Genomic DNA, 22611 nt, shown 5'->3' with positions numbered 1-22611 from the left:
CTACTTGGATTTGTGATGTCCCAATACCACTATGAAAATAAACACATTAAAGACTACAAGTGGAACTACTGGCTACTGCTCCACTTTGATCAACTTTTGTTCTAACTTTTTTAAAGTGAATGTTTCTTCTAAATACAAATATTGTGGTTATGCAATACTGGCCAACTTACCAGGGCAGCCTTAATGGAGCCTAATGTTATAAAAGTCAGGCAATTAATTACTTTACCCTTAAGAGCTTCTAACCAACCCTTCTGATACAGAAAACTAAGTATTAAGAATTTTACATGATCGGTTGGATTCTGAATGTTAGCATCCTGTAGGATGCATGTAACACAAAGTGAATGAAAGCATGTGCTTTACTCCAGGATACACTTACGTCTCCTCAAAATGCTAACAATATAAAAGCTTCTAAAAATTTCTGAAAAGGTATGAAAGGAAACAAAATTTTAATACAATTGGAAATAATGCCATTTGGCGGACATTTCCCTGTAATTCCAATTTAGACATCTCTTAGGTCAGGGAAACATGCACACTAACAATCTTCCACTCTCCAAGCTTAAGAAGAGTTTCTTCAATACTTTATACAACACTTAACTCGGCCAGATGACATTTTCCAGTAATGCCAGGAGCCCTGACATGCACAACATAGAAAAGTCATGTTAAATGCCTTGCTAGCTTATTGTAATTTAACCTCACCAGGTCAGATACATGTACAAAGAAGAGCCTCAAAATAAGTTGTTTATATCTCAAAGGAAATTTAACAATTACTTTGCAACTTCCCAAAGCTGTTCTACAGAGATACAGCTATTGTTCATTCTATGGGTTTATTACTTACACCTTGTTTAAAAGAGGTTTTAATATGGTAGAGAATCTCATTGTTTTCTGTAGAGTGGAAAAAATGTCACATAAATGTTGGTTTTTTAAAAAAAAAAAAAAATTATGGGCTGATCACAACTGACAAAGTGCAGAGCTCTGAAAGTAAGACATCTGGTTCCTGAGACTGACACACTCATTCAGATTAAAAATAAAGAGAAGATTATGAAAAATCTGGTCCCTGATTCAATAAAGTGTTCAAGTATGTCTAGCTTTACATATTCAAGTTATCCTACTAAAGCTAATGGAATTACTCACTTAAATTATCTGTATGCTCATAGACTATGCCAAAGAAGAGACTGAAAGTGACTTCAGGGAGAAACAGTAAGGCAAAGCATTTCAGGGGGTCAGACCACACCTTGCATTGAGGAGAAGCTCCACGAGGCTCTGTGGATTTAAGAAGTTTGCTGCTGCCCGGCTCCCCTGCTGTCAGATAAGCAACACACCCCACCAGTGCAATGATCACTGCCAATAACACCTAACAGACAGTCCAACAGCCTCACCAAGGGATAAAAAGCAGCAGAGGTTTGAAAAGGAAGCTGGAGAGACAAGTTGTTAAGAGACTCCAAGATTTCTTTCCTTGGGAGGACCAACAAGTTGCAGACACTAATTTTCTAAATATTTCAGGATATATCAAAACCAAGATTTACTAACATCAGACACTTCTTGCACAGTTTTTTCTCCTTAGGGAGAATAAAACATACATGTGAACAACTTGAAGAGTTAAGGTACTAACAATTGCTAAGGGAGAATCCAAATCACTGAAGAAACATGTTAAAAGCAGCCTACCAGGAAAAGAAATGTTAGAAAATAAATCAGCCAGATTGCTACTGTAAAGTTATTCAAGGCTGCAGAATTAAGTTATTACTATTCCTGTTTCTAATGTGGTAACATTTCTGTATGTTAAAAAAAAATTTTGTGCAACAGAAATAAGATAGTTTAGAAACATTTAAATAACTTGAATTTTTTGATTGAAATAATAAATATTGCTTGATATTTCAGATAAACTGTTTAATTTTCATTTATTAAACTAACTGACAAGTTTGAAAGGACCTCCTCTTGAAAATTAACTAAAAAATAAAATAAAATAAAAATCAAGCTATATTGTGTTACGGAAAATGCAGTTCAAGGAAGTTGAAATTAATCTTGGGAGGCCATCATCAAACATGTTATTGAACTATAATAAAATTCATAGCCATATTCAAAGAAGGAACTATCTTGAATTAGGTTAGGCAGAAATTAATTTTCACTTTTTCATCTACACTTTCCAGCAAAGTTGAAACATAGCAATCAAAAAAAAACAGGAAATAACGTTCAGCCATAAATTATTTCAGTGGAAAGAATTAAACAGCTCCCAAGAGCACAAAGGCAGGAAAATCAACCACAAAAGGAAAAAGAAATACTTCAAGGAAAACATGGAATTGTCTTAAACTATTTTCAACCACTGAAATGAAATTAGCTGACATTGACTCAAACTGATGTCAAACAGGGCCATCATTTCCAATTCCCTTAATCTACAAAGAGAAACTTCAGTAATTCAATGTTGCTATTTTTACTGATTTTATTCATTCTATTATAATTTGCAACTGACAGATAATACAAGCATCAAGAAGCTCTACTCTGCTTATACTGCTTGTTCAGCTGTTGCCCACTATTTTCTATTACTACAAAGTAAAATTATGATACATATTGAGGCAATATAAACTAACTTGTCTAACATAATACAGCTCTTGAACGTTCCCTTTTTTTACTTGGTTGCTTTATACAAGTATTAAGAAAGGTTGACAAAAAAAGTATTTGTTGGCAATCAATATTGCTTACTCTGATACTTAAAACCTTAGGAGTCCCTCAGTACCCAGCTTCCAGGTAGCCTAAGTAGTCCTTTGAATTTAATAGCTGAAAATCGTAATTTTCTTCAGTTTAGCACCTGCGCTCCCTTTCTTCCTATATATACATTCACGTCTTCCACCTGTTTCTAACCTCCTTGTAATAAAATACATAAAACATAGATTTTTCCTTTCTCAGTTCATCTTTAAAAAAAAAAACTTCTCATTACGTTCCTCATTAATGAACTTATGAAAGCACCAAGTGTAAACAAGCAGCAACTACGCTGTCCCAGCCTGCTTCTTGACAGCTGCTAAAATGACACAATTCATTTCCTTCAATCAAGATAAATGAAGGAACAGATTCATTGAAAGGAGGTAAAATGAAAAGCCATAAGGATATTCCTTTTGTGGAATGTAGTATAAGTGAGGCTTTAGCTTTTTCTTTTTACAATTAATATTAAATGTCATAAAACACTTTAAAAAGTGACAGAACTTGCCACTCTAATCTTACGGATGTGTTATCTCATTTACTAGCAAATCGGCTAACAAACTGAGTCAATAAACTTACAAACACTGTCTGCTATAATCAAATATTAACCAGCCCCCTTCAAGGTTTGTCTTCGTGACTGATGACTTAGTCTTTAAGTTATGATGTGAAGTTTACCCGGGCTGTATTTCCTAATAATAGAAAGCAATTCAGTTTAATAAAATGGGAGGAGAAGGATATTTTCGAAGGCAGGCATTTGAAAGATGATGTTCAGGACTCACACCTTGCTGTGTTGTTGGTGTGAATCCCACAGCCTGCTGTATTAGGAACTACAGAAGTCTTCACTGGAAGAATAGAAAATACAATTGTGAAAGGCAAAAATAAACACTTAGTTACACAGAAAGGCACTGGAACATATTCAGAGTCACAACAAACCCAGGACTCCAAATCATGACACTTAAATTTTGCACAAATGAGTAAGATGACAACTTTTAGAAATATGGTTGCTGATCATAGAGTTAATAGATACATGCAACTTGCAAACTGCATTCAGAAATACAACAGTATTTCTTCACTCTATTCCCTATGGCATACAACACTTCGTGTCTACATTTCCATACGTGGGCTGTAGAGCCTTTTCCCCCGACAGCAGCGCAGGCACGAGGCAGCCCTGCCTGCCACTCGGCCGCCACAGCGCTTGAGCCAATTCAAGCATCTGGGGCTGGCAGGGGGTGGGGGGCAGGCAGTGATCCGGGGCAGGGAAGTAATAAATGTTGACAACATCTCTGTAAAAATGTCTATTCTTAGCCTCCAGCCGTGCCTTATTGTAGGCCATTGCACAGTCCTGCCAGCCATTCTGCATCACCACCGAGGTGGCCGTGCATGGGGACAAGCAGGATGCGGTAAGTGCCAGGTGAGCCATCAAGGAACTTCCGAGAGGAATGACCCCAAACCTTTCACTCACAGACAACACACACAGAGTCCCAGCCTGCCTGCCTTTGACTACAGAGAAAAAGCCTGCAGTGGCAGAGGGCTCAAACCATCACAACCAGATAGTAGCACACGGAAATATCGTATGTACTACCATTTCCCAGGCAAAGCCTGCCACCATTAGGGACACTAGCCAGCTCCAGCTGAAAGTAAACAAGTACTTCTCCATTGAGACCTGTCACATTTTACACTAGCCGTGGAAGACCAGATCATGGAGAACTGAACATAAGCAAAAAATCAGCAAGATGTGTTTTAAATTTACATTTTTGAATAGAACCTACAAAAGTATTCTTTCCTTGAATATATTAATGAAAATTCATTTACATTTTTCTCTGTTGAAGCCTCATTTATAATTGCCACTTTAATGACACCAAACATCAGGGAGATAAGTGGATTCAGGAAAAGAAAACAAACGTTACTACAGCTTCTCCTCTTCAAATTACATACCACAATTTCCAGTGGTTGTGTGCTGGGAGTGAGGACTCACATCTGCACATGCTTCTCCTTACTGCTGCGGCATTCTGGGACTCAAAAGTCATCAGGGTAATACTGAAAGGAACTCACTTCTTCCACATTTTTTTTTAAGCTTTTCTCAAAAAACTTTTTTTTTATTTTTTTCCCTCCAAGAATTACTCTGTCTATAGAAGGAAAACCATGTTTCAAGTCACCTGCGTATGGTGTTCAGACTTAAAGGGTAGATTCTTCTGCCATCTAATCCCCTATCCCAAAACCAAGTACACAGGTCAACACACGGTAAAAATCAGCATTCATTAAGGAAACTTCATTTCAAACAAATGTTCAGAGTTTATCTAAACTCTGAAAGTTTCTTGTGTGTTATGTAATCACACTAATACCATCAGTCTAATTGGCTTCTGTTACCTACAAATTTAAGGGAAGACTGCATTTTTGTTTTAACTTCTCGGGTTTACTTTTGGGTTTGGTTTGTCGCTTGGTGTTTGGTTTTGTGTTTTTTTTAAAATACAGATTTCACATTTTAATCTGACAGAGTAAGAAACCTAGGTACATGATGTTTATATAGTCAATGAGTACCTGTGAATAAGGGAACATAACAGAACAGAGAAACTGAAGTCAGAAGAGGCCTCTGGAGATGCCTAGTCCACCCTCCCCTCTCAAGTAAGGTCAGCTAAAGCAGATAGTCCAGGACCATGTCCAGTAAGGTTTTGAATATCTCCAGGGATGGAGGGGCCAGCCACCATCACAGTAATGTTTCTTGATGTTCAGACAGGAGCTCCAGTGTTGTAGTTTGTGCCCATTGTCTCTTGCCCTGTCACAGGGCACCACTGAAAAGGCTCCATCTTCTTCATTCCCTCCATTCAGGTACTTGTCCACATTGATAAGATCCCCCTGAGCCTTCTCCTCTCCAGGCTAAACAGACCCAGCTCTCTCAGCCTCTCTTCATAGAGGGGATGCTCCAGCCCCCTCATTGTCTTTGTGGCCCTGTGCTGGACTTGCTCCAATATGTCCACATCTCTCGTAGTGGGGAACTCAGAAATGAACCCAACACTGCTGGTGTGGACTCAACAGTACCAAGCAGAGGGGAAGAATCACCTCCCTCAACCCACAGGCAACACTTCTCTTCACGCAGCTTAGGAAGCCATTTCCTCATATTCTATTCAGTTCAGACTAGAACTGAAGGTCTCCTGGCTCCTTGAGACCAACCACAAGGGCTCAAAAGTTCCTCAGATAAAGCAAACAAAAATAAAAAGATTTTGTCTCTGTAATGGACCATACAGGTCTTGGTACTTGACCTACCAAAATATCTTTTGGCTACTCACTCCCACCTGCACTTGAATTAGGCATGGTCCAGCTATACCCTGTGGAAAATTATATGCCAGTGTGATAATGACTGATGCTACAGACCAATTGGAACTGTCTCCCGTGTATAAACTAACTGTATGTAATGGAGGAAAGGAGGGGTAATGAGAAAATGCAACACTTTAGCCTGGTGGCTGGATTAGTCACTTGGGAAATGAGACATCTGGTTCCAGTCCCTGCTCCCCTGAATGTTTAATTTTGTATACAGAGCAGCACAACAGACCCTATTTCTGAGTTATTTCTAGCCTGGTTAACAAAGCATTTTCTTCAGAGAGGGGAGATATGTGTTCAAGTGTCCTTCGATAAAAAAAGTGAGTTGAATCTGAGTCTACTAAGGCTAGCAAGATCACCCCCATCAGCAGGCTAACAGTTTAGCGTATCATCAAAAGAGGTACCCAGCCACTTTGTTCCTTCCCTGTTTCACCACTTTTATAATATATATTATTTATATAACTATTAAAAAAAAAAACAAACACCCGACCCTAATTCCTCTTCTTCAGATGAATGTCATATTTGACATTTTTTCCAGCAGTAATTTTGAAATTTGACCTCTTCCAAACTGAGTGTGTTTGGTTTATTCATAGGAAGAGTGTCATTATATAGCTTTGGTATTTACTTATCCATTATGTTGAAACATTGGTGGACTTAATAGGATGAGCAGGAGGGACTTCCCCTTCCTGAACACTACCCTGCCTCCTACAAGCCCCTGAGTCTGACACACACCTTTCCCTGCAGCGCCTGCCCATCCTGCCTGAAACCTTGGATTAAAGCTGGTTGGTGGTGGTGTTGCAAAATTAGATTTGCACCCAGATATCAAAGCCTATCTGCTAGCTCTTTACACATGGCGATGAACAGGAGAGCTTGCTTCCATGCAACCTGCAATTTCCTAGAATAAAATGTAAAGAAAAAAAAAGAATACGTAGAGAAAATAATAGGAGTATATGCTGTTGCATCAGATCAAAAATTTATGGTAAATGCTTCAGGCTAATATTACGTGAAGTATGAGGTATAAGAAGTAATACACTGGGGCACTTGATACAATTAAAAAATAACGTCTTTACGAACAGGCCATACATCAACAGAAACAATTTTTTACAAATGCATATATAGTACACAGGCAGCATCTTCTTTCAGAATTATACGATTACGCAAATGGTTCCGTGAAGTCTGATTCTTTCAGCTTTAAAAACCAGCACAATGAAAACCCACTTTTTCAGCCAGAGAAATGAATATTTAGGGCAAGTCTCTTCCCAAGAAACAGTCAATCATGCCTGAAAATTTTAAAACTGGCCTAAGAGATTCTGGCAGCCAAATCCCATTAAAATTTACAGGCATTTGCCACTTAACCCTGAAGCATACCATCCGTAACCGCAGCAGCGGCCCCATGTCCTCGGGGGAGGCGAAAGGCAGGGATGATGGCAGTGCAGCCACCCACAGTTCCTCCCAGCGCTTTGTGGGTGATCGCACCCACACACAGCACCTTCCTGAAAAGCATTTCACATGATCAGTTGAGGAGAAATGGGAAAGGTGACTTTTTAAATAAAAATAAAAAAGAAAGTATCTAGGTGAACTGTCGAGCCTGATGTTGACAGTGGTGATAAACAAAGCCTCTAGGTAAGAAGGAAGTTTCTTATAAAATCAGACATACATTGACAAGTTAAAATTATTTTCGGTAATAGCATCCTCTAAAGATTTTGGATGCATGTTCACTTTTAATTCTTACTAATATTCTCAACAAGTTGTATTTTTACACCAAAGCCAGAATTAAGAGAAACAAGAGTTTATCGCTGGCCCAGGCAGGGCTTGATGACACCATCTAAAAGGCTGCTTAAGCCACAGAGGAAATTTCTTCTTGGTGCCTGTATGTGATTCAAATGCAGTGCACAAGGTAAACTTTCCTCACAGCAGTGAATAAACGGGGGGGGGGGGGGGAAGCATGCCCCAGCCCCCTCCCAGCACATATGCACAAAGGCTGTCTCTGCTGAGCTGCTACCACAGGAGCAATTTTTAAGTCAGTCACATCAAAACCTCTGCAGTATCCATCAAGGAATGTTATGGATGAACTCATTTTTGGTTTGTTTTCTCCCTGCCTAATTCCCACTTTAGATCATGTCCTTATATCACCTTATGCTTTCTGCACAGGAGCTGGGGCAGGGGCTGGGGCACCAGCCTTGTGAGGGGCGGCTGAGGGACCTGGGGGGGTTGGCCTGGAGAGGAGGGGGCTGACAGCTGAACCTGATGATCTTAGAGGTCTTTTCCAACCTAAATGATTGTATGATTCTACCACCATCCGCAACACTAAATTCAATGGTAAACAACAAAGTAAAAGCCACCTTTATAAATTATAATCACTTCTGTGATGTAGAGATGGACTACATTAGATATTTTGTCATAAACATAGTTTTATAGCTTCACATAGATTGGCTGTTTTGCCTTTTCATTAGGTACTGATACTGTACCAGAATTAACAGCTAGGGGAAAGGGTTAAGAAGTTAGAAAAGTAGTCAGATAATAGGCATCTCCCCAGGGTATTCACCAAAAATCTCTTTTATAGGTAAAATATTACAAATAAATGTTTATACTTTCTAAGAATTATAAAAAAAATCACCAACCAACCAAACAATTGAAACAAACAAAAAAAAAATACCACCAGCCACACCTAAAAACCCCACAAAACAAAACCAATTAAAAAAAATTCCTTATTTCCTTCATACAGTGAAATGAAGGTCTGGTAAATCCCTCACCATCTCACTTAATCTTAACATTATCTATAGACACCATAAAAATTTTATAGGTATTTGTCCAGACACTGACACATCTTTACTATGTCAACAAGCTACATATTATAACAGATTATTTTTTTTATATATACTGTTTGGACTGAAAAAGTCCACTGGCTAATATGGGGGTGGGGGGGGTGGGGAAGTAATTACATTTCCTAGTACTCGTGTTTGGCCTTTCCCAGGGGGTGGGGGTGGTTGGGGTGGGGGTTGGGTGTGTGTACATATTCAGTAATTTTGCAACACTTAAAGGCAATGTTACAAACCCAGACCTCCTTAACAATAATGCCTTTAAATAGTGATTTAGATATGAAAGAAACTACAGCAATGGCAAAAAACCCTTGCTTGCCAGGCCTGTGTGTCAAGAGTTTTAACAGCTCCCTAGTGCCTTAACCCTTTTCTTGCTCCCCACGTAAGGCACTCTGTTTCCCTGCTCCCTTGTTTTCTAGCACTACCAGGCCTTTCTTACCTGAGGGTCTTCATAATAATTTAGTATACAGGGAGAAGCTGAAATGCAAGAGGAATAAGAACCCTTGGGGAAATTAATTTGAAACCTGAATGTTATGCAATAGGACTACAGAACAGCCAATATCATTGTAAACCAAATAAAAGCATCATTAAGTATAAAAATGGAACCATACATAAATAAGTATATTTCCATCCCACCCATGCTAGCATAGCTGAAGCTCGTCTCCACTAGAGATGTGGCTGGAAAACTCCTACAGAGAGGTCAGAGCAAAAAAAATGAGCAAAACGATGGGAGAATTTGCTTTCAAAAAAAAAATTACACATGCACAGAAATATGCCAGCTTAGACAAACGTAAACATATCCTAAAGTCATCTCAGTGCAAGAAGAAAACTTTTCATTTAAGTACCGTTGGTTTAATACTGATGATAACGAGATAAAACAAAGTAATAAAAAAAGATGGGGTTTCTTTTCCTTAATTCTTCTGAAAGGATAAAATCATAAGATAAGCAGTGAAAAAACCAAACTTTATGCATGTATATGTCAAAGTACAGTACATAAGGGGGATTCCGAACTAGATGGCAGATGCCCTGGGTCAGTTCCTCAGTGTTTCCACATTGAAGACACAAACTGCAGTCCAAACTTTTGTCAGAACAAGGCAGGGGAGAGGGCAGGAATGGAAGTCAGTGATAAATCTACAAAATGTATTCACATTCAGAAACACCGACAGTAAACTTGACCTTGTGCAACAGTTTTTAAGGAGAAGAAAACCCAAGATATTCTTGCTTTATACTGTAATAAAAAATGTCAAGCTCTTACAGCAAAGTCCACTTTGAGATCTCCACACCTATACTTAGGTGTCTATAGGTATGTTAAATAAAATAGATATTGAAAAGCCATTTCTGTTGCCTAACTGTTGGTATGTGGTATTACCTAACACATCCTAAGGCAAGTGAAACAACTTTCAGGGCTTTCAGCGATGGTCTGGATCACAGGCAGCCTCACACCCTCCTATGGACACACAGACATAAAGACAGACAGACTCAATACCAGAAAGCCAATCTATCTACATTACGCTTTCAAAGTCTTTTAGTCTTCCACGTTTGTCAGATTCAGAGGTTTTTGTAAGCATTATGTGATAAATGCATAAAGCCTTTCTACAAGGCTCATTAGTATTTTGCCAAATAGCAATAAAGCATCAAGCCGGCCTTTCAGTTCAGTCTTCCACTGACAGAGAAGCTACGAAGAGAGGTCAAGTAGTATCAATTTATATCTGAATTACAGCTTAAAGAGCCGCAGACACATTGTACAAATCATTTCAGCTAACCTTCACCAGAAATAGCAAAATAGTAGTATTTTCTAATGAAACTTCAAATCAGCAGTGATTGCTCTCAGATAACTTGCAATTTCCCAGATAATTCATCACTGTGCCCAGCTCCAAACACTAAAGAGTAGCAGCTTTCTCAATTACACATCATTGCTTGCTATTTTCTTTTGTTGGTTGTTTGGGGTTTTTTGGTGGGTTGGTTTCCCTGATTATTACCTGATATTCAGCACTAGGGACTTTGCATAACTTTTCATGCAAAAAACCTTCAATGTAATATTAATAACTACTGAATTAATATAAGACAATGTGTTACCATAGCTAAATAGTCCATTTTTAATTATGTAAGAGCCTCTCTATAAACTAGAAAATATTTCTTTTAAAAACAGTTTGCAGTACTACTATAACTTTGCTACAGTAATCAAAAAAAACATCGTAAATCTAACATGCTTTCAGACAAAGTAGATCCACTAGGTTAGAAATGTTTAAATCTTATTATGGTAATTTCTAAGTTTTCGTGTGACATTTATTTTTTGTATCAGTATTCTCTGCAACTTTTTGTTCCGTTGAAAACTAATAGGAGGCTCATTCTGGAAATAAAGAAAGCATAGGATTGGATTAGCATTTAAGTGTTAAATAGGGTATACAGTTGAGAAAAGTTTACAGAATTGCAAGTGCAATTGCTCCATGCTGCTGCTTCAGGAAAAGAAGAGGGAAAAAGATATGAAAAACAGAAGAAGGAAAAATGTAAGTAAATAGTTAATAAGAGTAACATTTGCACTGCTATATGCTAGCAGGCTTAAGAGTAGTGCCTCCTCCTGCTCCTACTTCCCCACTTATTTAGAACTATAGCACTATCTAGACTTTTCCAAATGCCAGCACTTAGTTTCCACGGGCATTATTCCCACCCACTTTAGTGCCTTCTACAGGCGTTAAACCAAACCTGAACACTGCAGGAAATTCTTTGAAAACAGACTGCACAGCACACAGGACCTTGAAACCGATGCCATCACACCACAGACGCACAAAACACAAAGTTGTAACCAAGAAACGCAGCCAGCTGGGAAGAACAGAAAACGCAAAGTGTGGATCATAGTACAATCAACTCCGCATAGCAGAGCTGGCATTTCTCTTGTGCTCCTACATATACTCGAAATAAAAGCATGAGTGTTTAATACCATTTGCTGTAAGTGAGGGGAGCTTCTACAGACAAAAGGGCTACACTACTTACAAATATCTTTTTTTTTTTTCATTTATGAGATGAATTAAGTCGGTAAGTGTTTTAGCTAAATAGTTTATAACTTCAAATTATGCTGAATTTGGTGGCCCAGAATACCTGATGGTGTGTGCCCTCATGGGGAGCACTTTGCCATATGGTGTCCAGCACAAGAAGTCAGCTGCGTGCAAGTGTAGCATCCCTCTCCTCCCAAGATCTGGGCTGAGAGCTCGTAATGAATAGGAAATGCATCAGGTTGAGCAACCAAAGGAGGAAATGTTTTAAAAAAGAAGAGGTTACCCTGTGTTTTGTCAAACAGCTTTCAGTGAAAAATAAGGTAGAAAGAGGAAAAGCTTAACTCCAAATACTTACATCAGATGTTTCAAATTGATTCTACCTGCTCTATGCTTATATGAAATGAAATTATACTTGACACTTTTTTTTTTTTTTTAAAGGAACAGATGTTCACAGGAGTTATACCCGTATCATGTCGGAAGTATATATCTTAATGAAAATATTATATAAAAACAGACTGGATTGTGATGTTCTACGGCTTTTGTAGCTGGAGTGCAGACAACATCTGTTCCTTTATTTAAACAGAAATACTTCTTCCCTGCCCTCACCCCCCAATTTATCAGCACTGCAAATTATCCTGGGACTGGAAGTTCAGACTCAGTTTTTCCTTCACAGCTTACCTATCACCACCAAAGCCACCAATACTACAGGCCAAATCATTCACTCAGCTGCACCTGTTCAGCCTGACCAAAGCTGAAGCATAAATTCACTGACTTCCGACACAGTACGTTTGTACAACGTAGAAGATTAAACACTCAAAGCTGTGTGTGAGATTGTACTGACTCTCTTAATTTATTTCATTTTGTGGCTGTTCATCTGTTATTGCAGGACAGGAGTATATTTTACAGGGTTATTCAACATTGTTTGCAATAGCACTGAATTCTAAATACAATATTTAATATTTGTCCATCCATTAAGTATAGGAACAAGAAGATAAGACTGACTTTCATCTACTTCCTTTCTTAGATGGTAGGTTTGATGGTGCACCAACAAAAAATTTAATGTAACCACTTCAAGCAAATATGCTTAAAAATATTAACGTTTTTCAGTCTGCAAGGAGAAAGTAAATCATACTGTCATGAGTTCCCTTAATTTATTTGTATAGCAGAATTGTAAATGCAGCAGAAAACAGCTTACTGTAATATAAACAAAGCCTTGCATGCAGCGTTAACAAGCAAGACAAGTTTATTTAATACAACATATTACACTAAGTCATCATCGCTACCTTCAGTTTATACTTCTATGGTAACAAACTGTTACAATAAACAGAACCCTTGTGTTAAAATCCAATACAAAGTAGCAGCTCTGATCTTATTCAAATGTTACATATTGTTTAGCTCTTTACTTTGTAGTTTTACTTACTAAAATTAGAATTATTTTGGTTATTGGAAATGATAATTTAGTTTATCTATACTAATAGTTCAGTTTAATCCAGGGTGGGCAGGAAAAGCAATGAAGCAAATAGCAATATCAGCCATCACACCAAGAAAGGCAGCGGCTGCGGGCAGGGACCTACAGGCTGCCTGGGCAGGGGAAGGCTGAGCAGATGGGGAGGCGCCAGAGCTGGGCACCCCAAGGTGTCAAGTGGCTGCCCTGCCATCTGCTGCCAGGTGTCATCACCAGGAGGAACCACTAACCACCTGCCATGCCCAGCCTGCTTAGTAAACACATCTCAGGTGCGATCACCGATCAGCACAGCTCTGCTCCTGCAGGCACCCCCCCCAGCCACCCCAACACAGGTGGTGGGTCAGCATTTACACACAGGTGCAGCCAAAAGGGAGTTTTCACCAGGGAACCAGAGTGACCACTACAGCCTAACAGACCCTGGCTTGAATGAAAACGTCCAAACCCTTCAACTGTAGGTATTACTTACAAATTACCAGCCCTGGAGACCACAAATGAGCAACACTGCACCAGGCAGGGGCTCATGTGCTGGCATGTCCCTCCCTCCCACCCTTCCCATAGGGCTCAACAGAGCTTTTCCCAGGCCCTTCCCCCTCTCCCCTGGCTGCTCTCACCATACTCTGGATATGCCTGAAGGTGATTGCAGCAGATCAGGGCACCACTGATAACACCTTGGTGGGGGGTGGTGCAGAAAGCAAGCTGCCCCAAAAGTGAAGAGTAACTCCAGCCCTCTGGGTTACAGGAGAGACAGCCAACTAACCAAAACCATGTGAATGAGTAAAGATCGCGGCTGCAGCAGAGGTGGACAGATGGAGGAGAGGACCAGCCACCTGATGGGTTTCCCCATACCCCAGCCACCTCCCCCCTGCCCAGGCACCCTGCAGCAGTTTGCAGCCAGGGCTGAGCCAGAGCACCAGGTAGAGATCAGCGGCTCAGCCCTCGCCTGGGGCTGGCAGAAGGAAATTAAAGCGTCCCTTCTCCAACACCATCTATGAAGACACAGTTTTAACTGCACAGCCGCATACCTCTCAAGTATTATCTCACAAATAGCAAAACAGAGCCAATTATCTTGTTTATATTTGTCTTGTGTTTTTCAACTATTTCACGGTTTCATTCTCAAAATATGATGGCTTTCTTGACAGCAGATAACACCTTTTTAGTAGAGAGAATGTATGGTTCATGCACACCTGGTTATTGCACATAGCCTGGTGCAGAAGAAAGCCTCATTCTTTAAAGTCAGACAGGCTTGTTTTGGAGTTTTCAATTGATATTTTTTTCCAAATAATATATTTCTTCAGAGGGAACTGCAAAATTTTAGTCCGTAATCAGACAAAAATAAAAGTTGTTAGTGATCGCTTTCTCATCAAGAGGGAACGTATACCTCTCCTAATTTTCTGTGAAGTATTTACAGGAAGTGCTGACCAGCAAATCAAAGATGGTTGTAACACAAATCCTGTTTCTATGTATTGTACAGTATGTACAGGACAGATATGTTTTTTCTTGGGGAAACAGCCCAGGACACAAACGGTCCCTATATCTCTCAGGGCAGCTCTCTCCCTCTCTTTGAAGCAGTTTACACGTGTCACTGGAGTCACTGTGTGGAAAAAGCAGAAGCAAGGGAAAACTTTAAATTAATCATGTTAATTATATAACATGGACAATATAATGAATGCCACCTTGGACTTTCAGAAAACTGGCTATGTCTTATTAAGCTTAATGATAAAAATAATTATCTTTTTATCACTCTTCTCTGCAACCAACTTTCTCTGAACCAGAAAAGTTCACCAGCTGCTACAGAGAGATCAACATACAGCAGGTGCAGTGGTACAGCTTCAGCTTGCAGTGCCCAGGACAACCAACACTAGTGCTTGCTTTTACTCCAGAAACGGTTGATAAGCACCAAGCAGGTTGCTTACCCCGCCTCTGTCAGTGTATGTCAATAAAACTCATGTTGCAGGAGAGCAGGGAATTGTCACAGCAATCCTTTACTTGAAGCTTCTCAAAAAACAGAGTATGGCTACACAGGTGGTTTTTAAAGAGGGGAAAAAGTTAGCAGTATTACAAAGTAGCAAAACAGCCTAATAGCTATGGTCTCACATAGTGGCCCAGCTGTACCACAGACCTCAAAAACAGTTAACAGCGCTTGTTGAGAATAACCTGTGGAGTTTCGATAAACTGATTTTAAGTCAGTACTTCCTAGAGTGTTTCATACTGTCTCAATACACTTTTGTTTTTCTATATCCTTAACAGTGAACATTCAACCAGTATTGTACATTGTTGCCATAGAGGCATGCAAAACTAGAAAAAAAAAGTATCATAGAGTTCCAGTATCCCCGTTGCCAGGGAATAACAGAACTGCTCTTGGTTGCAGATATTGCAAAACTTTGTGCAAAAAAAAAGTCAAACTTTCAAGAGACACTGGGACTAGTGGGTAATTACAGATACAAACACCATACCACTGGGCAAATAAGATCCTGAACTTGCAGCCTGTCAACAGAAAAGTATACTCCCTTATTGTCTAGTACATACAGTCACCATGTTTGTATAGAAAGATGCTTTCCTTATTTTTTCCTAGGAGGCAAGGCAAGGAGCCCTAGATAACTTGCTCTTGTGGAGAGAAGTTAGCCTCCTTTATCATAATTCAGGTAATCAAACGCATTTGGACGCTGTTGTCTCCAGCTTTTTAGAGAAAGGGCAAAATATTACAAGTTTGTTATATCTCTGTAAGTTTCAGCATGAAAAAGGAAGCACTTAAATTTTGCTCTTGCATTAGAACTGCAGTCCCAAGTAATGAAGTTTATCTGCAACAGGAGCTCTGACAACATCTTTCATAAAAAAAAAAAAAATCTACTGAAAAGACACTTCCCCAAAATAACAAAACCAATTAATCTTTAATTCCTTTTTTCTTTGCATGCTCACCTGCCAGCACTTTTCATCCATTTATAACAAAACTATTTTTGGGATAGGACCCAGTATCTGGACATGGACCTCAACTATCAGGTATTTGCAAAGGTCCCCAGAACATTTTACAGATGATGTGGTAAATCATTTTTTGACATGCAGTTTAAAAATGAAGCTATGCTAACCTAACAACAGCCCCAGAAAAGTAATAAAGGAGTTAGACATTTGCTTTGACAAAAAAAAAATGCTGCTTCTTAAAACACCCTCCTAAAGGAAGACTGATTGTTGCCCTTCCACTATCACATAAAAGTCTTATATTTTCCATAAACACATTTGTGCTAAATGCTTGGGACAATGAGCAGCTGAAACATAATTACAACAGAATTAGTCCTGCAAAGGGTGCAATGCATCCATAGCCTTGTTTCTCAGGGAGGGTGCTGTGCAGCTCCAAGAGTACAGGGAGAAAGCAAAACAAGCAAATCCTTTTTGCAACCACTAACAAGCTTTTCCGTGCCTCGCTGAAACCCAAAGGCTGCCCTTAAAGAGGCTCTGTGAAAGACGCACTGTATCTGTGGCTGGTGCTTCTACAGCGCGTTCATGAGGTTCCTTTCCAGGGAAGGATCAAAGCCCCCCTTCCCTGTTGTGCTGCCCCGTTCTCCTCAAATACAAGGTCATGCAAGGAGTTTGGCCTAAAACAAGCCCCATGCCAGCCTTGCTTACCTCAATTTCCACTACATGCCCAACAGGATCGCCAAACTAAGCTATTCACAGAAACTCAAGTTAAAGTAAGAAAGTAAAGGTTTTAACTAAACAATTCTCCCAAAATCAGAAAACCATACAATATACTTTGTGATCAGTTTTCGACTTTCAATCCTGATTTAAGTGAAACAAGAACACCAAACACACACACTAGTTTGGAAAAAGTCAGCCAACCATACAGGTCACAGATCACTTATACAGCTTTTCAGGTTCAAGGATTTACTTTTATCAGGATAGTGACTGTACCTATTTTGTTTAAACAGTCAACACCACGAAGTTGTTGCTATGACTACAAGGCAATCTCCTTTGTTAGTCACACAAACAATTTTAAACCAGTCTTCATTGTTCAGTTTCTAAAGGCCCTTAAAAATCTGTGCCTTACCACTTACTCAAATACGTAGAAGAACGTAACCAAAATGTACAATCAACTAAAACTATGGTCCCTAAAATGAACAGCAGGGCTCCTATTGGCCACAGTCAGTCCCATTTATCTTACCTGCTATGGCATGAAGGGAAGGTGGCTGTTACTGGAAATAACATATGCGGAAGAAAACAGAGTCTTAACAAGATGAAAAGCAATGACTTAGAGCTTAATTTTAAGATCTTGCTAACTTTGTGCTTCCTGCCCTTCTTTTTTCTATGGTTACAATACCAGAGGAAAGACTCCTGTGCTATATTAAAGTACTGACTTGGGAACAATCATTCCCAAATTGTGGTTCCAGCTCCAATACTCACATTCTGCAGCAGGGCAATTCAATTAACCTTCCTCTGTATTTGCTTACCTTCCTGTGTAATGGGGATAATATCTGCAGAAAAGGGCTCTATAAAGGTTAATCTTTATAAAGCTCCTAAGATGAAATGGAAGTGTGCCATACAAAATAAAACATGCACAAATAAAAAGTGCATAAATAAGCCACTTTATACTAGAGCTAGTTGGAAAAAAACTACAATCAAGCAATTATGCACCAGAGAATGCTGTTTTATTGAAATCAAAATGCTTTGCAAAAATCACATTCACCGTGCTGGCATTTGATTTCAAAAGATTTCTTTTTTGACAGTTTTTTAAGTGTGTGTGTGGGTTCATTTGTAATCTGAATTAAAAAAAAAAAAGAAAAAAAACCCCACCCAATATTTCAAAGTACTCCATAAAATGGCTTTTATTTCTAATATTTATTTTTTAAATACTGATATGCATTATATACTTGGGAAATTTTTACTCAAAAACTTTTAACTTTCCTTTAAAACCTTTTTTCTTCCAAAGTAACTTTTGAATAAAGTTCTTTACAATCTGAACACATAAAATACTTAAACTTTAAGCGTTAACAACAAAATTTTCAATTACATGCTGCCACAACTTTGAGTAGGAATCAAGGGGAGGGCCAACAAGGCAGATATCCTGGTGGGAGTCCGTTCATCCAACCTGGATGAAGAGACAGATGAAACATTCTACAAGCAGCTGGGAGAAGTCTCAAGATTGCTAGCCTTTGTCCTCCTGGGGGACTTCAATCTACCAGATGTCCGCTGGAAACACAACACAGCAGAGAGGAAACAGTCTGGGAGGTTCCTAGACTGCGTGGAAGATAATTCCCTGGCACAGCTGGTCGGTGAGCCAGCCAGGGGAGATGTCCTGCTGGACCTGCTGTTTTCAAACAGCAAAGGACTGGTGGGTGATGTGGTGGTCAGAGGATGTCTTGGGCATAGCAATCATGAGATGATAACGAGTTTTCTGGTTTTGGAGAGGTAAGGAGAGGGGTCACCAGAACTGCTACCTTGGACTTCCAAAGAACTGACTTTGGCCTGTTTAAGAGCCTGGTTGACAGAGTCCCTTGGGAGATAGCCCTGAAGGGCCAAGGGGTCCAGGAAGGCTGGACATTCTTCAAGAAGGTAGTCTTAAAAGGGTGCAGGAGCAGGCTGTCCCCATGTGCTGAAAGACGAGCTGGTGGGCAAGAAGACCGGCCTGGCTGAACAGAGAGCTTTGGCTGGAACTCAGGGGAAAAAGGAGAGTTTACCAGCTTTGGAAGAAGGGGCAGGCAACTCTGGAGGACTACAAGGATGTCATAAGGTTATGCAGGGCGAAGATTAGAAAGCCAGCCTGAGTTCTAGCTGGGCTTTTGACCACTACCATAAAAGATAACAACAAATGTTTTTACAAATATATTAGAAACAAACGGATGCCCAAGAATAACCTCCATCCTTTATTGGATGTGGTGGGGAACCTTGCCACAAAGGATGAGGAAAAGGCTGAGGTACTTTAACGCTTTCTTTGCCTCAGTCTTTAATAGCAAGAGCCGTTACTCTCAGGGCACTCAGCTCCCTCAGCTGGAAGCCAGGGACGAGGAGGAGCAGAATGGAGTCCCCACAGTCCAGGAGGAAACAGTTAGTGACCTGCTGCTCCACTTAAACATGCAGAAGTCTGTGGGACTGGATGGGATCCACTGAGGGTACTGAGGGAGCTGGACAAACCACTCCCTTGTTTATCAGCAGGCCTGGCAAACTGGAGAGGTCCCAGAAGAATGGATGTTAGCCAACGTGATGCCCATCTACAGGAAGGGCAGGAAGGAGGAGCTGGGGAACTGTAGGCCTGTCAGCCTGACCTCGGTGCCAGGAGCAGATCAGCCTGAGCCATCACGTGGCATGTGCAGGACAACCGGGAGATCAGGCCCAGCCAGCATGGGGCTATGAAAGGCAGGTCCTGCTTGAAAAGCCTGATCCCCTTCTATGACAAGATGACCCACTTAGTGGATGAGGGAAAGGCTGTGGATGTTGTCTGTTGGACCTTAGACACTGTTACCCACAGCATTCTCCTGGTAGAAAATGGCTGCTCATGGCTCGGATGGGTGTTATCTATGCTGGGCAAAAACCTGGCTGGATGGCCAAGTCTGAAGAGTGGTGGTGAATGGAGTTACATCCCGCTGGTGGCCACTCACAAGTGGTCTTCCCCAGGGCTCAGTGCTGGGGCCAGACCTGTTTAATCTCTTTATCAACAATCTGGAAGAGGAAATCAAGTGCACCCTCAGAAGTTTTCAGATGATGCCAAGCTGGCAGGAATGTTGATCTGCCTGAGGGCAGGAGGCTCTGCAGGGGGAGCTGGGCAGGCTGGACTGATGGGACAAGGCCAGTTGTATGAGGGTCAACCAGGCTCAGTGCCGGGTCCTGCACGTGGGTCACAGCAACCCCACACAGCGCTACAGGCTGGGGCAGGGGGCTGGGAAGCTGCCTGGTGGGAAAGGGCCTGGGGGTGCTGGTTGATGGACATCTGAACAGGAGCCAGCAGCGTGCCCAGGTGGCCAAGGCGGCCAACAGCATCCTGGCTTGTAGCAGACACAGCGTGGCCAGCAGGACCAGGGCAGTGCCCGTCCCCCTGCGCTGGGCACCGGTGAGGCCGCCCCTGGACCCCTGTGTTCAGCTTTGGGCCCCTCACTGCAGGGGGACGTGGAGGGGCTGGAGCGTGTCCAGAGCCGGGCAGGGGGCTGGGGCAGGGGCTGGGGCACCAGCCTTGTGAGGGGCGGCTGAGGGACCTGGGGGGGTTGGCCTGGAGAGGAGGGGGCTCAGGGGGGACCTGATCGCTCTCCGCAGCCACCTGACAGGGGCCGTAGGCAGGGGGGGGCAGTCTCTTCTCCTAGATAACAAGTGGGTTAACAGTTTAATTCAGTGATCTTAAAGGTCTTTTCCAACCTAAGTGATTCTATGATTTTAACTTGATATGACTCCTCTAAAGTCAGTGTGTATCTTTATATTTAATTAAAACTATTCTTAATAAGCTTTAAAATATTTTCACTATATATTAGGAAATTGTTCATTAAATTTAACACACTGATGAATCCAAAGAACTTGATGTTGAATTAAGCCCTATTCCCCAGGTTAGAGTTAGTGGCTTTTTATTTTACATTCTTTCTAAAAATACTATGTAACCTGAATTCACACTAAATATTGTAATTTTTTTTTTCTGCCTCTGTAGATCATTAATTTTTCTGAAAAACAGCCTTTGGAAATCTAACTACTATAGTAAGTTTTACTAATCCCCGGGGGGGCCCCCTCCACCCCCCCTAGTTATTTTTTTCTATAGATACAAACTGAACTGGCTGTAAGGAAGACAGACAGTGAAGCCTTATGAAGTCCTTCACAAATTATACAGTTATATCAGACTTCTGCAACCCATCATATTTTTGTTTTTACTGAAATATGCATGATTATTGCACCCTGAAGCACACTTAAAAATATAATGATATATGGGTTTGCAATAGAGTTCCTCCACAGGGGACACCTATTTTAAGCAAGATGCTTAACCAATCTGTTTTTTCCTATCATTTAGCAAAGATTTGTATGCTCGGTCCGTTGTGGCAGTTAGGCCCAGATCAACAAATGGGCTAGAAGAAATTCAGTTACACAGGCTGAGAGCAGCAGCCTTCAAATATCCTGCCTCGTCCCTGAGTCCCAATGGGGTTTAGATTTTCACAAGTGTCCTTAAATGCCAGACCTGTGATTCCCTACATGACTTATTTGTCCTTTAACGTCAAGAGAGTCTCCTGTCTTAACTCCTCACAGATCTTCAAACTGTCCACCAGACTGAGTTCTCCCAATACTTTACAAGCACCTACATGCTTCTTTTAATTGGGGTGGGGGTTGAGGGTTGGTGAAGAAAAAAGAAAGCGCAGGTTGGATGGAGACAGAGAAGAGAGGTGATAGAGTGATACCCCATCCCAACTAAAGGAATTGCCTGACACTACATGAGGGTCCCTCAGGCAGGGATGGGTACCAAGCTTTCCCCTTTCTCCTATATGTAAGCACACTGAGGGGCTCAATCAAATGCTTGCCTGCTCCTAATTACAGAAGTCTTACTCTCAAGATCTCAACAGCTGCTACTTCCATTCCAGTGTAGGATGGAAAGGTTTGAGGGTCTTTAAAATTTAATTTCAGCTACAAAGTTTGAAGAATGCAAAAACCTCCAATCATTACTTGTACCACAACAGAAGTACCCACCTATTTCCAAACAAGCCAACAGCTGCTTCCATGTCATAAACACATGAGACTCATCAATAAAAGACCGTCAAATCCTTTTAGTGAAAATATGAATTAAAACTGGTTTGAATTAAATTTTTGGCATCACCTGCACACACACATCTACCTACAGTTTAGGACTGTATTTAGTCTAACAAGATGCACTTTAAGCCATGCAAAAGTAAAGATTTAAAAATTTAATCTTAAACAAAGTTTCCTTACCGACACAGGCCACTCCAACTATTTAAATCAAGTACACAAAGCTTTATTTTCTAATCATCCAAGATCAGTGACTCAGGAGATCAACATGTTCTCCAAGGTAGAAACACTCTGCATGACAGAGTTTAAAACAAACAAACAAAAAAAAAAAACCCCACACAACAAAAAAGTTATTTGAAGTCCAAAAGCAATTCCAAAAGACGTTTGACATAAATTTGCCTTCTCATAGCTTACTCAGATGCTGCATGTCTGGTAACACACAGTCACCAACCAAGTGCATGTTTTCCGCTCCTTCCATACTCAAGGGAAAAAAAAAAAAAAAAAAAAGCTCAGCTGAACTATAGTAACTCACTAAGACACAGTACTTGGGCCAAATATTTGGGTCCTACAAAGCAGTAAAATCTAATTTATTTTTTTGTTTAATAAACATTGTTATTTTGCCACCTGCTCAATTAGA

General features: G+C 40.5%; 1 protein-coding gene across 9 annotated transcripts in view; it reads right to left on the bottom strand.

Moving 5' to 3' along the window:
- Positions 1 to 22611, bottom strand: part of CHRM3 (cholinergic receptor muscarinic 3) — a 379451-nt gene that overhangs the window by 231449 nt on the left and 125391 nt on the right. The gene's annotated exons all lie outside the window — the stretch shown is intronic.

This window comes from Falco punctatus (genome assembly GCF_963210335.1).
Source record: "Falco punctatus genome assembly, chromosome: 5".
Lineage (NCBI taxonomy): Eukaryota > Metazoa > Chordata > Aves > Falconiformes > Falconidae > Falco > Falco punctatus.
This window is presented reverse-complemented; position numbering and strand designations above follow the sequence as displayed.